This window comes from Myotis brandtii, unplaced genomic scaffold (assembly GCF_000412655.1).
Source record: "Myotis brandtii unplaced genomic scaffold, ASM41265v1 scaffold157, whole genome shotgun sequence".
Taxonomy (NCBI): Eukaryota; Metazoa; Chordata; class Mammalia; order Chiroptera; family Vespertilionidae; genus Myotis; species Myotis brandtii.
The window spans coordinates 2775450-2789437 of NW_005355708.1; the positions used below are offsets into that span (position 1 = coordinate 2775450).

The 13988-nt window shown below is 40.7% G+C and overlaps 1 protein-coding gene across 1 annotated transcript in view; it reads right to left on the reverse strand.

Annotated features, from left to right (window-relative positions):
- Positions 1-13981, reverse strand: part of KCNJ16 (potassium channel, inwardly rectifying subfamily J, member 16) — a 41216-nt gene extending 27235 nt beyond the window's left edge. Inside the window, exon 1 of the mRNA XM_005861805.2 lies at positions 13887-13981. The gene's annotated coding sequence lies outside the window, so the exon portion shown is untranslated. The remainder of the gene's footprint in view (positions 1-13886) is intronic.
- Between the last annotated feature and the right edge of the window lie 7 nt (positions 13982-13988).

The window sequence follows — 13988 nt, forward strand, 5'->3', positions numbered from 1 at the left end:
CAGGGAGGAGACAGAGCTCCCCGGCAGAACAATGGGCGCTGTCCTGGGGTGGGACTCCGAAATTCAGTCAAGGAACAAACCCCAGTGAGGTCATGTCTCGTTTGGGATTAAATGGCTAACTCTGATTCTGGGATCACATGAAGAAAAATGCACATAAAATGCCCAGGAATTTTCCCTTTGCTTCATTCGGAAATTAAACTTGCACACGTCATGTCTACAAAATGAGCATTTCACCAGGTCAGATGCTTTCTTGACTGGACTAGGATGCAAAAGAGAGTAGAGGATGTGCTGCCTTCTTCAGCTGGCTGGGTCCTGGGCCTTCCTGAACCTTGGAGTTCTGTATTCTCACAGGCAGCTGTGTCTCCACTGTACAAAATAGAGTCAATGTCCAAAAACCATAATCGAGTTACTTGGTAGAACCTGCTCAGCCAGAAGAGGCCACTGAGGTCACAAGCTACTCCACCTGCCTGATACCAAGTCCTCCTGATTCTGAGAGGAATGATTTTCAGTTCAGCAGGTGTGCAGCACCTGAATCGTCAAGACAACCCCTTCATTCTCCATACGATGTAATGCAGGTGTTGTCTCACAGCAGAACTTGTCTGGTACCTCATACAATCTGAAAAAGGACAAAGGAACCTGGGCCCGAGTTTGAACCAGTCCTAACAATGTTTCTGGCTTTCAAAATGATGGTACTGCATTTACTACCCAGTGGCCTTCCATGATTTCTAAAGTTGGGCAGGTTTATTTTGCCATTTAATGATTTCTACATAGAAATTATAAATGTTGTAGAAATCAACAAAGACCACCCAACGGAGAACAAGGAAAGGCTGCCCTTCAGCTTTTGCTGTAAAGAGGGAGCCAGCCATCATCACTGTGTTTAGCAGAGACTCGGAGGGAGGCAGAGAGGGAGAAAGCAGCACAGTGCAAACGGGAAGGTGGTAGGTCTGCTCTCATCAGTGGCTGTTGGGCACGAGAAGATGGCATCAAATTAACTAGAAGCCGGCACCCATTTGATGGGTTCGGAAAAGCATAGTTTGCTTTCCTTACTGGTGTTAAGTCTGAAGCAGGGGCAACAAATGACAAGAGTTGGAAGTCAATGACCAAGTCTTGACTGTTTGGGGCCCATTGTTGCAAAGGCTGTGATTTGTCCTCTGGGCCTTTTACTGCAGAGGCTCTGGCTCAGAGCTATATTGTCACAGTCGGGGGTGGGGAACTCTTTTTCTGTCAAGGACCATTTGGATATTTATAACATCATTCTCGGGCCACACAAAATGATCAACTTAAAAATTAGCCTGCTATATTTGGTCAAACATTTAATTAACTCACCCCTAATGCCTTGGCAGGGCCAGACCAAATGATTTTGCAGGCCTTATACAGCCCTTGGGCCGGAGGTTCCCCACCCCTGTCACAGATGGGCTTGGTCACTGTTGGTTTGTATATCCAGCCCCTCAACAAAAACAATACACTATGCTGGTAAGTGACATGTGGGACAGCAACCATACACAAACATACTTGTCATACCTACAGCCTCCACACCAATACTTACAAATTGAACTATTTGTGAATAAACCCCTCCCCCCCCGATTTATTATTCAGATTCTTCCGTGGTATGACTAAAAATGCATTTAATCAAGCATTTGTTGTTGTTTTTTTCAGGGCAACTTGGTTTTCTTAGAACCCTAATTATCGATGAGCCAATATATCACGGCTGGATTGATATCAGTGTAGTTGAGTCTTTCTGATATTAATGAAAACTGTTGTAAGAAATTCTCAATGATAATGGTTATTCTATGGAGAAACTGCATGGCGCTGCAGTAGAGATTCTTGAGAACAATAGGCCCTGCCATCTCTCAGGACTGGTCAACAGCAAGTTAAGTGCATCCTGTTCGAGGAGAGACCAAGATGGCGGCATAGGTAAACACCGGAGACTGCTGCCGCAAACAACCACTTCAAAAATACAACTAAAAGACGGAACGGACATCACCCAGAACCACAGGAAGGCTGGCTGAGGAGAGACTCTTCAACTAGAAGGAAAAATAACAGCACACCGAGGCTCAGAGGAGGCGCACATCTCTCAGGACTGGTCAACAGCAAGTTAAGTGCATCCTGTTCTTGGAAACATGGCATTTTGCCCACTTTGCATTTACTTCCAAGTGTGACTGTTTTAAGAGTCCAAAATTATTTTAAACGTAGGGGTGATAGTGCATAATAAATTTCATCTTGGTCAAATCTACCAATTCAAATCTGTCTGAGTCACAGAAAGTGAGGTAAATGTATTTTACCAGCTCCTCCCACCTTTTCTGTTGGCTGTGTTTCTCTGGCTTATTACCCCCTTGGCTAATAAAGTACCCTGGATGGATGTGGTCATTTCAACATTTTGCCAGCCCTTCCTTTCAACCTAGATGGTGCCTGTGTTATCACTAGTTGCTAGAAACTCAAGTTCACAAAGGCAACACTGACTACTCAATAGTCTTTTCAACCTTGGAGATGTTTTCGTTCACAGATCAATTCATTTGATATTCCCACCTTTCCACCCTCCCCGAATACAGTGCTATCGAGGCCATGAAAATAAGGACTGAAAGACAGCCTTAGCTAAAACTGTTGACTCAGTTCTTCCATGCAGACACTCCAGGAAGGGTACTATTATTTCCACTTTGATTTTTTTTTTTACAAAGCCTTAAGTAAATGCAAATGTTGATATTGTGATTTCTCTTTAGGCTAGGAAGTCTGGAAAATAACAGCGGAAGCTCCCGAACACTCGGCTGTCTGGGGAACACGAGAAGTTATAGGAGAAAATCTGAGTCATGAGCTGTTGAGTCAATCCCCAAATCTCTATTTTCTCCATGTTTATAGGATACCTATTTCCGAAAATACTTCATGGCTTTCACCTTTCCTCAACTCACAGTGTATGGTTCCTTTTCTTTGCCCCTTTTGTTTGGACTTTCCCTTCCTCGTTGTGAAACACACCCTTCCATTTTGTTTTTGTCCGCTTTAGGGTTCCTGCTTACTGACAGCTCATCGAATGCCAATACTTATGGCAAATTACACAAGAACGAGTCTGGTCATGCTGCTTCAAAGGGATGAAAGATTCAAAGCAATAAGCAGAAAAATAAATGTTTCCATTGATCTTACCATTTTATAATGGTCAAATAAAGGCACAATAATAGAGGAATTATCAAGAAAAGGGAAGTCATTTTTCATGTCATTGTGTTTCTCCATGCTTTTCTAAGAAAAGTATGGAGTCTTTCATCTCATTGCCATTACATCTGTTATGGGTTGAACTGTGTCCTACCCAGAAGATATTTTGAAGCCCTAGTCTCTGACACCCATGAATGTGACCTTATTTAGAAACAGGTTCTTGGCAGATGTAATTGAGTTAAGATAAGGTCATTAGAGTAGGTCCTAATTCAATATGACTGGTGTATTGATAAGAAAGAACTCTCACACACATATACACAAAGAGAGAAGAGAGAAGAGGCCATATGAAGGTGGAGACAGAGATGGGAGTGATGTGGCCACAAGCCAAGGGACACCTGGGGCCACCAGAAGCTGAAAGAAGCTTTGAAGGGAAGGTGGCCTTGATTTCAGACTTCCAGCCTCTGGAACTGTTGTTTTAAGCCCCTTAGCATGAGCAGCCACAGGAAACAAATACCAACATCCATATTTGCCTTTGAAAGGTTATTTTACACCTTTGAGAACTTTCTTCTATCTATTCCTTCATCTCTGAGGAATCTTTTATACCTTTCAACCTTTGCAAATTTGTGGACTCGTAAGCAGATCAATTTTTTCCAACTATGAAACTAGCTGCTTAACAACAGTCAGGTTCTGAATTTGTTTTCCCAAAATTCCATTCTAGGTGCTAAGCTTACCTTTAGATTGTAACATATCGCATTATTGACAAGTAGTGAAAACCTTTAAAAGTTGCTCTTCAACTTTACATAGTAGCTACAGATCACTAGATGTATATTTCTGGGGTGTCATTAACAGTTTACTCTATAATTCTGAATATAAGCTAAAGGGAGCAAGTACATATTTTGAAGATACGGTTTAAAGTTATTTTGATTTTACATGGAAACTGAGACTCATAAAATAGTAAAGACTAAATTTAAAACATTAAAAGCCTACTATGGTTCACTTAAATGTGCTTTTAAATAGATATTTTAGGACGGTTATTTAGGGTACAGGCCCAATTTTAGGTTTTTGGTATTGTCTAACACCTGTTATCTTGGCCTATGAATGAGGCTCTGCTTAAACAGTGCATGCACCCACCCCTACCCTACCAAGGACATCACAGTATTCCACATATTGACATTATTGCACTTGAGAGTCAAGTTAAGTGTGAATATTACACGAGAGGGTAGAATAAAGGAGAAGAGACTCTTCATGGAGTGGATCAGGATGATTGGAGAGTATAAGCTAAAATCAAGCCAAGCCTAAGCGTCTCATCAAGGTCCACCTGGGCAACAGCAGGAACCTGAAGACCCACCCAGGGCCACAGCAAAAAACTAGGCCTGTAGCCCTTAGACTGGATGAGCTAAAACCATCAGCAGGGGAAGATGAACATGCTAAGTGCCCCCCTGTGAATTGGAAGCTCAGTCTGTAAGTAGGGCTATGTGGTTAAATTAGGCCCCCAATTCAGCCTGGAAAAGACCCTGGGAAAAGAAAGCGCTTCCACTGACCTCAATTTTATCCAGCCAGAGCCTAACAAAGATGATCTGTTTTCAACAAGCTGAAGGTTTCTGAGAAGATACAGTGTTTTTAGGTAGACTTTCCCCCTTATCGCAGAGCTTTGAAACCTGAATTTTCATTCAAGGGAAAAACAAAAAGACCTGGGACAATGGCCCCATTCAATCATAAAATCACTGCCATCGGCCTTTCTCCCACTGACCCTTTGGACAGAAGCAGAAACAGCAGGTTCTGCCTAGATCGAGTTGCCCTGTTTAACCAGCACACATACTTTTGCAGGAAGATAAGTCAGTGATTAATTTGGAGGCGGAGCCTAGAAAAATAAATGCTGGAGCCAATGACTGCACAGCTCTCCTGAGGTCCAAGGAGACAGCTGAGCTGGGCAGGGGTGGACGCCACCGGTTCCCACCAGTCAAGATCTTCCCCAGCAGCAACGCGCCAGGGCCAGGCTGGAGTTAGGAGTGCCAGGCTGTCATATTCTGCCTTCATCTTGAGGGTGATATCACAAGATTCTCAACATAGCCCCGTGTTCTCTGTAAATACTGGAGTAGCCAGCTTTTAATTGTTTTATGTGCAGATTGATTTGGTAAACAGAGATATGGGAACCTTTGAAAACATGTAACATGAGGTTGCAAGTCTAGTTTATGGCTAAATACTTCCCTCTCTTCCTAGCAAGTTGAGGTGATTTATTATCGTGCCCTCTGGTTACAAATGACCACAACGATGAAAACCCTGCAGTTTTATACTTTAGTACCAAAAGGGATTTTTTTTCTCAGTCTCCCCAGAGTCAGGAATCCCACCTTTGGGAACTACTGAAATAAACAAATAGAAAACATGACTTTGGCTGGTTGTTTCTCTTGAAACTTCTGGAACCTGGGGACGCTGAGTTTATTGAAAGCAGGCATAACACTGCTCTCTTTCCTGGTAGTTAAAATTCATGTACAGATTATGCAAGAATCTTAATTCAATGTAGAAGCAAAAATTTAGGTGGCTAATTGATGTAGTTTAAAGCCCCCAATTCCTGTTACAATACACCTCCGACCCTCCCCGATTTAAAAAGAAAAAAGCCAAATAAATGAAGAGAAGGCGACCCCAAGCATACAGCCAAGCACCTGGCACATAGTAGGTATATAACAAGTAGGTCCAGGAAGAGGACAAACAGGGAATCAGAAGCAGAAATCGGCATGATTTGCTTGTCCATACCCATGTCGTCTACATAACTACCTAAGACTGGCTTTCATATGTTTTGGTGAACACGGGTTGGAATTTTTTTCAATCAGTTCTAAATTGAATTTACCAATTTTTAAAGCCAAGGACTTTTAAATTATTGAGCTGTATTTAGATATACAAATTTTAAGCAATTCAAACTCTGGAACTAAAATTAGCCACTGGACAAAGCTGTTGTGAGCCAGCTGCCATGATCCCAGGAACAAATAAAATGGTGACACAGAGAGGTCATGCCCCTTCTTGATTCCTTACAAGTTCTTGGGTGGAAAAAAGTCACCGGGCTCCATTTAATTTCTTTCCCATGGCAGCCACTAACGACTATGAGAACAGCCAAAGTTCGCCGTCCAGTTTGCCCCTTAGTTAGAAACAGTCATCTCTTCCACCATTGAGAAGTAGCGTTGCATCCAAGGAAGGCGATCACTTCGTTTCTGTTCTCCAAGGATCAAATTTATTGGATGAGTTGGAAAGAACCCTTGCAATAAAGTTCAATCCCCTGGGAGCGTCAGCATTTCCATTTCTAAGGTGCCTGCTTACTGTGTGTTAGCGGTTTCACACTCATTGCCCCAAACCCAATCCTCGTAAGAGGCTCTATATCATAGCTGTCATTGACCCAGATGAAAGGGAAAACAGAACTTCTACAGTGGGAAGCCCTTGGCCTAGGCTGCTGGTTTTCAAGCCCTCATGTTCATCAGAATCCCCTGGAGGGCTGGTGGAACACAGACATGCTGGGCTCCCTGCCCACAGCTGCTCAGGCAGTAGGTCTGAGGGGGAGCCGGAGCACTGGCACTGTTTACAAGCTCCCGGGGTTTCTGATGCTTCTAGTCCTGGGCCACACTTTGAGGACCACTAGCCTAAGTCACACAAGTCATAGTGGCCAAGCCCGGAGTAAAACCCAGCTCTGTCTGATGAGAAGACGCACACGATGCCACACTGAGGAGCCACCTGTCACCCTCTTAAGATCTCTCCACTGCAGAGATGCAAGAGGAGAGGAGGCACTAAGTAGCTGCATGGCGTGGGAAAGGGGAACGGATCTGGAGTCGGAACCCTGGAGTGGGAGCCCCTCTCTGCCATGTACCAGCATGGCACTTAACTGACCAAATCGTCTGTATTCTCATCGCTATAATAAGAAGTCCCCTGCTGTTCCTCGCACTCATCTCACCGAGTCGTTTGAAGATGAAAGGTGACAACCGCTGTGAAAGAATTCTCTAGGCCTTGAGGTGCTGCCATGAATGCTGTGTGTTCTTTTTATTAGGAATCAGGTCAGAAGAAGAGTCAAGATGAACAAAACAACAAAAACAAAAATATGTCCGAGAACGATCTGGTCTTTAGTTTAAGAGCTGCAACTGCGTAAAAGGAAATGCCGGACACAAGAAAGAAGTTTATGAGGGCCTCAGAGACCTGTCATCTCAGAGATGTACTCACAGCGTCAGGGGGTGGTGGGGGAGACTGATAAATATTTTCCAATAGCTTTTTTCTTTTTCAAGTTAAAAAGTAAACATCCTAGTTCTTTCTTCAAGAGACATTCTTTGGATGAATACTGAAATATGGTTAGTCAAGAGTTATTTTGATTTAATTATTTTTGAATAGTTAAAATAGTTAAAAACTTGATTAGTAAAAGAAATAATAAAAACTAAGACTTCTTTCTCCATAACAATTTCAAATACTGGCATTAATTAAGCAGTAATTTCTCACTAACAAAGTTAATATTCAATGGCACAGAGAAAAGGGGTCATTTATATATTGGATTAATTAAGAAGAGGCTTTTTACTAACCTAAGAAATCTGCCAGGACCCCTGGGCTCCACTTGTATCTACCAATGGCTTACTTACTATTAGGTCAATACTTGGCGGTCAAGCCCACAGACTTCAATATGTGATTGGGACTGTAAAGAGTGGTCGCGCCCTAACCAGTTTGGCTCAGTGGATAGAGCGTTGGCCTGTGGACTGAAGGGTCCCAGGTTCGATTCCGGTCAATGGCATGTACCTTGGTTGCGGGCACATCCCCAGTAGGGAGTGTGCAAGAGGCAGCTGATCGATGTTTCTCTCTCATTGATGTTTCTAACTCTCTATCCCTCTCCCTTCCTCTCTGTAAAAAAAATCAATAAAAATATATTTAAAAAAAGAGAGTGGTCGCATGTTCCCCATCAGTGAAATGTTACTTCCCTTGGACTGAATATTGCGCTTGTTCAGTGAAGTGAAATTTGTATTGATTTATCTTTCTCAAGTTCCTCTTGTGCTTACGAACTTTTGATAAAAATGGCAAACCTCTGAGCTCTGCCCCTTAAATCCAGTGCATAAATCTTGTATTCTGTTTTAGATTTGTTTGGATTTATTCTTTAAATGCCTTGATAGACAAAGTATAATGTAATGCTTGGCGTGCAAAATAGACTACTACAAACACATCAATAATCCGATTTCAGAGAGCAGGGTCCAGATGCTTTGATTCTATCTCATCTTTTCAATGCCTGAGCGTTTCTCTGCCTTTCACTTGGAGTTATGTACCAAGGTTTCTTGATGATGGGTGTATAATCCAAATTATGTGGTAATATAATTTAGGATCCCTGTTAATCAAACAGATATGATTTTATGGGGAATTACGGTTCTTCAGGGCATAGATTAGTGGTTAAAGATGCATATTGTACAGAAAGACTGCCTGGTCCAAAATCAGCTATTTTTTTTAGCTGTGTGACCTTGGGAATATTACATGGCCTCTCTGGGCCAGCTTCCTCCTCTGTAAAAATGAAATGCATCATGGAGATAAAGAATTGATATTTGTAAAGCACTGAGAATTATGTACACTATGCAGTTAGCACCCTGTGGTTGTTAAATAAATACAAATAGGTAAATTGAAAATAATTCCACTGTGAAATGACACTGTCATTGGTAGATGACCGTTTTCATAAGTGTCTCCATATATTCTCATATCCATGGAAAAAATCAACAAAAATACCCTCTTTTCATGACTATGGCAACAGAATATCCGAGATGTGGAAACAAACCCGTCAAAGAAACGAGAAGGACACTTAGCATTCTGACACTATCTTCATCAGGTGGAGAAAATGTGAAGTCTTTAAAATATACCAAATCTACCCTGTTATACAGCATCAAAGGAAGAGAAACTGAGGCAGAAGGTTAAGGTAAAGGTGTTAGTCAAACATAATCTTATAAAGAAACAGTAAGGAGAATCTATGTAAGGTGATGCGGATACACGAGTGGTTTTCATAACATTTTGAGGCTATTCTCTTTGATGCTTTTAAGAGTGGATGAGGAATTTTGATACCATTTCTTAATGTACCTCTTATTTTTCCCAGCTTAATGTATCTTTTATTTTCCCCATAGCAAGTTACACTTCAGCAGGACAAACGTGGTCTCTGGAAGAAGAGCTGGTGACAAATTCGCAGGCACAATCCCATGAATGGACAGATCTGGGTTAGTGTGGGGATTTGGTTGCTATCCATTCAGCACCACCGCTCTCCCAAGTGATGAGACAAAGACCAAGGGATCTCAGGGAATCTAAACTTATTAAAATATCTAGAATGAATCTATTTCCTAGTGGTTATGTTTAAAAACAGAGGTAATCTAATGTCAAACACCAAGATGAGACTCTGGAAACCATTACAACTTGAACACATCTGAAGCTTGTTTGTGTATATTAATCTCACTTCATGCTTGTAAAAGTGGCAATGCAGTTCTATTATAACACATATCAAGATGAATTTACTCTCCCACCACACAATTAGCTATTTGGAGGCAGGAACTACATCTCAATCATTTGTTTCATTTTGAATGGCAGGGGTTGGAGGTGGTAGATTTGGATTGTATTATTTTAGCTAAACCAGGACTACATGTCCCAGAATTCTATTCCCTCCATAGTTCCAGGTTAGCCGGAGCCAGGGAGGAATTTTGCAGGACATAAGGTAAAAGTCAATCGATAGTCACATTCTTTTTGCATCAGAAGGTCAGTGAAGGGCAAGAGCAGTGTGGCCGCCCACCCAGGTTGTCACTAACCTGCGGGCTCACATTACTGGCACAGGGCAGAGTTGAGCCACATTCCAAACATACTAGGGTCTTTCTGAATCAGATGGGCATCTCTTCTTCCTTCAAGCTAAAGCACAAGTGTGGCTCCCACTGTAAGACTTCCCCCAATTCCCCAGGCATGGCTGGTTTTCCTGCTCAAGTCCTCCTTTGCCAGGTATTGACTTTCCCAACGGCAAGGAACTGGTGGATTGATCTTGCATATCTAGTGTCCAAGGAATGAGTATCATACACCCACTTAGAAGAAAGGACCTGCCATGTGTTCAGTCCACGGAACCCGAATGTAACAGATGACAACATTCTGTAGACTGGACGTCAGTGGGGTTACTGAGGCCTACTATTTCCATGCCTAAAATAACCAGGGCCACAATATGGTAATAATGCACAGTGATTCTTATGGCATTACTTTGTGTCTAATTAATACAGTTCCTTATTTTCCACACAGAAGGAAGCATGGTGACTCTAAACAGCGAATGTCTACAGGACAGAATTTGGGACTTCTCCTTCTCACCTCCCGGCTCTGCTCATTCTATATTCCTATTGTACAGCCTGCTCCAACAGACCACAAACTCCATGCACAACTGGAGAAACGCCACCCACTCTTCACGCCGTCAAGGCACAATTGTGCAGAAGCACACAATAGATTTTATTTAGGAAAATGAACACAAAAATATTCTTCCTAGGGCAATGCAATGCAGAGGAATACTGTCCTGATTGCTATTGCACTGAACTCCTGTGAGGACAAAGCACAGCATATGTTGCTTCTGTTTGGTTTTGTCTGGTTCTGTTTGTTTGTGATTTTGCTTTGACCAGTTTTATTTCTCTTAATGTTTCTTTAGCTTTTCAATTCCTTGGGCTAATGGTGTAATCTTATCTTCTGCTCAATATTGTTATCTAATACAGTTCAATAAGACTTTAGTCATAAGGGAATGAAACTACCTCCTATTCCCACAAAGCCCAAATTTAAATATGGGTAGCTCCTAAGCCTTAGATAATTTGCTCATGTTAGCCACATACCGTTCTCCTTGAGCGTTCTCTGAACACCCACAAATGGGCTCAAGTCTGACCCTAACATGAGGCAGGTAAACATGCAAAAGGAAGAGGCTTCTGGATGTATAGTTCACAGTCTCTGATATTCTGTCACCTTCTCAAATGATAATTGCATGTCCAGGGAAGGGTTTTACGGTGCCATCTATAAATAGAACTCACTAGCACTTCAGTCACGAAAACACTAAAGGATGGTGGAGCATGCTGTGAGGTAAGTGCTCATTGGTGAGACCTGGTAAGCTCTTGTTCGGCCGAGTCAGTGTTCTTCTGGCTTCTGTACAGGAGAATCCTGACCAGAAATCTACTGAACAATTTCTGTGGCCGAGTCATTATGGCAGGTGTCTTGTTTTTGAAGTTACTTTGGCATTATTTTCCCAAAGTAGAGACAGAATGTTCTGAATTACCCACGGCTTGGAACAGCCTCACGTGTGATGAGAACAGTACTGAGTTGTGAAAAGATTGGCCGCATTTGTGGGTGAGTGGATATTTTTCTGGGGCACAGCCAACTAACTAATCAAGTAGTAACCTAATCCAAGAATTTAGTCTCACCAACATCATCCTTTAGTAGAGCTTTGCAAATTTTTCCATTAAAAAACAAACTTGAGAAAACAGAAATGAGCCTTTTATCTTTATCCCTACCCAAAGGGATAAAGAATATAATACGAAGGACTGGGTCCCAAGTTCAAAATACTCCCGTCTTAGGATTTTCCTTTACAATGTATGCTAATTTTGAATTCTGATAGATAAGAATACCTCCATTATAAAAATAATTACTTAATTGCTTATCAGTTAAATTATTTTATTCCCCTTATTCTCCATCCAAATTGTTGAGTTAAATGAATGCTTCTAAAAGGCACACTGTGGTCAGAATACCTCCATTATAAAAAAATAATTACTTAATTGCTTATCAGCTAAATTATTTTATTCCTCTTATTCTCCATCCAAATTTTTGAGTTAAATGAATGCTTCTAAAAGGCACACTGTGGTCATCTCGTTGCTTCTCTTAGCTTCTGGCAAATTGCTGCTACTGCGAATATGATTATTTGGAGTAGGACTCATACACATAAAAAATAAACTCCATAAAAATACACAACAGAATACATAAAAGCCTGAATATGTGGTAGAGTGGGTGAGGTTCATAGAAGAGGAGACAATGCCCTTAGAAGGCTGGACTGTGGGAGTCTTACAATCACCTGTTCTTTGCTTTAATGAAATCACTTCCCTTTTGATCAAATTGCACTTGGAATTCAGACAACACTGAGTGTGGATCTTAGACGCAAAGAAGTTCCATGACTTTCCCAAGATTACACAGCCAGAAAATGGAAAATCTAAGCTTCCTCTATAAAATGAATATGATAGCTCTTCTCAAATTTGAGATGAAAATCCAATGAATATAGTATTTAAGCATCCAGAACATAGTAAGCACAAAGATGCTTATTTTTCTACCTCACCATAGAAATAGTTATCATCCATCTGATGCCTGGAATCATGCAATTTTCCACCCACTATTCCTAAAGTTAGGTTTGAGGCCACTTTTCATAGAACAAGGAAGTAATATAGAACACTTGAGAATAAATTTATATGGGACAAAGGTGAAACAGCCTGTTCAAAGGATGGGTTTTATAAATTCAAAAAGAGAAGGTTCCACTAAATATATGGGTTGTTTTGGTACTACCAAATATTTACTCTGAATACCTTTTATATATCAATGCTTTCCACAAAATTAAAATTTTGGCCAAGTCCTAATTTTCAACTAATTTATACCCTTAACTTGGACTCACCATTAACATGTATAATGAAAGAAACATATATTTTCCAATGTTCTTGAACATTTTTTTCTCTTGCAAATCCAAATATACTAATTTAGGAAAATGCATTATAATAGCATATTGAGCGCCCCTCCCACTACAATCTTTTCTTCCAGTTTCTAATTTTGTATGAGACTGTCTTGGATTTACCACAATTCTCAGTCTCAGGTTCTAAAAATAAATTTAAGCAGGAATTATATCTATCGGCAACTATACATTAATATATTCTTTCTTCTTAAAGGTCTGACTCTTGTAGCTGTAAGACTAATATTCAGCAGAAATATTTCAGTCCTTGTTTCCTAGAGACTTTTCAGTTTATATGACTACAAAAGAATGTAAGGCACACTATCAAAATCATCTGAAGTATAGTAAAGTTATTATTTACCACCTACACTCACAAACAAGAGAAGCAACTCTATTATATACATTACAGAATTCATGGTAGCCAGAGAGAAAAGATCAACAGGTCTATACTTTTCTGAATAAATACTCAGAGACAAAAGTTCCATGGTTTTAATGGACAAGAATTAAAAAAAGCTTCAGAGAGAGAGGTGATTGCAAGAGGAGAAAAGTCTTCTAATTTATGTTAAAATCAATCTAGGAAGTCGATGTTTTTATTTTCTCTCATATCATTATATATAAAACTCAGAAGAATTAGCTCATTTGTCTTGAAGTTTTTGGATGGTATATAGATGCCTATTTCAATGCTTGAAGTTAATAAAACAGGATGTAATAATTTGCTTCTGAAAAAAATGTTAGAATACTCCACCTGGCATTGAATATGGAACATGAAGTCACTTTTAGATAGCTTTATACATAGTGGCACCAAGATCTGTTTAGTAAATCCCTTAAAGACCCATTTGAAACTACTTATGACTAAATCTTCAAAAGAACTCAAGGAATGACACACTGACTCCTACTTGAAGCACCTGGATAGGAAATGAAATGGTCTTTATTGCCCTTAATTCAACACTGACATTTACATTGCTGGGTACAGAGCATTGCTGGCGCTTAAACAGAGTCCAGCATGAGTAAAGCATAGGCTGAAGACCTTGTATAATAACAAAAGTAGAGCAAAGCTTACCTGTATTCACTCTCCCCATAGAGGACCTGTGAGCTGGGTGCTCACAGCTGAGCAATGGCAAAAAAACATTCTTTAGTTAATAATAAAGGGAAGAAAAGCTGC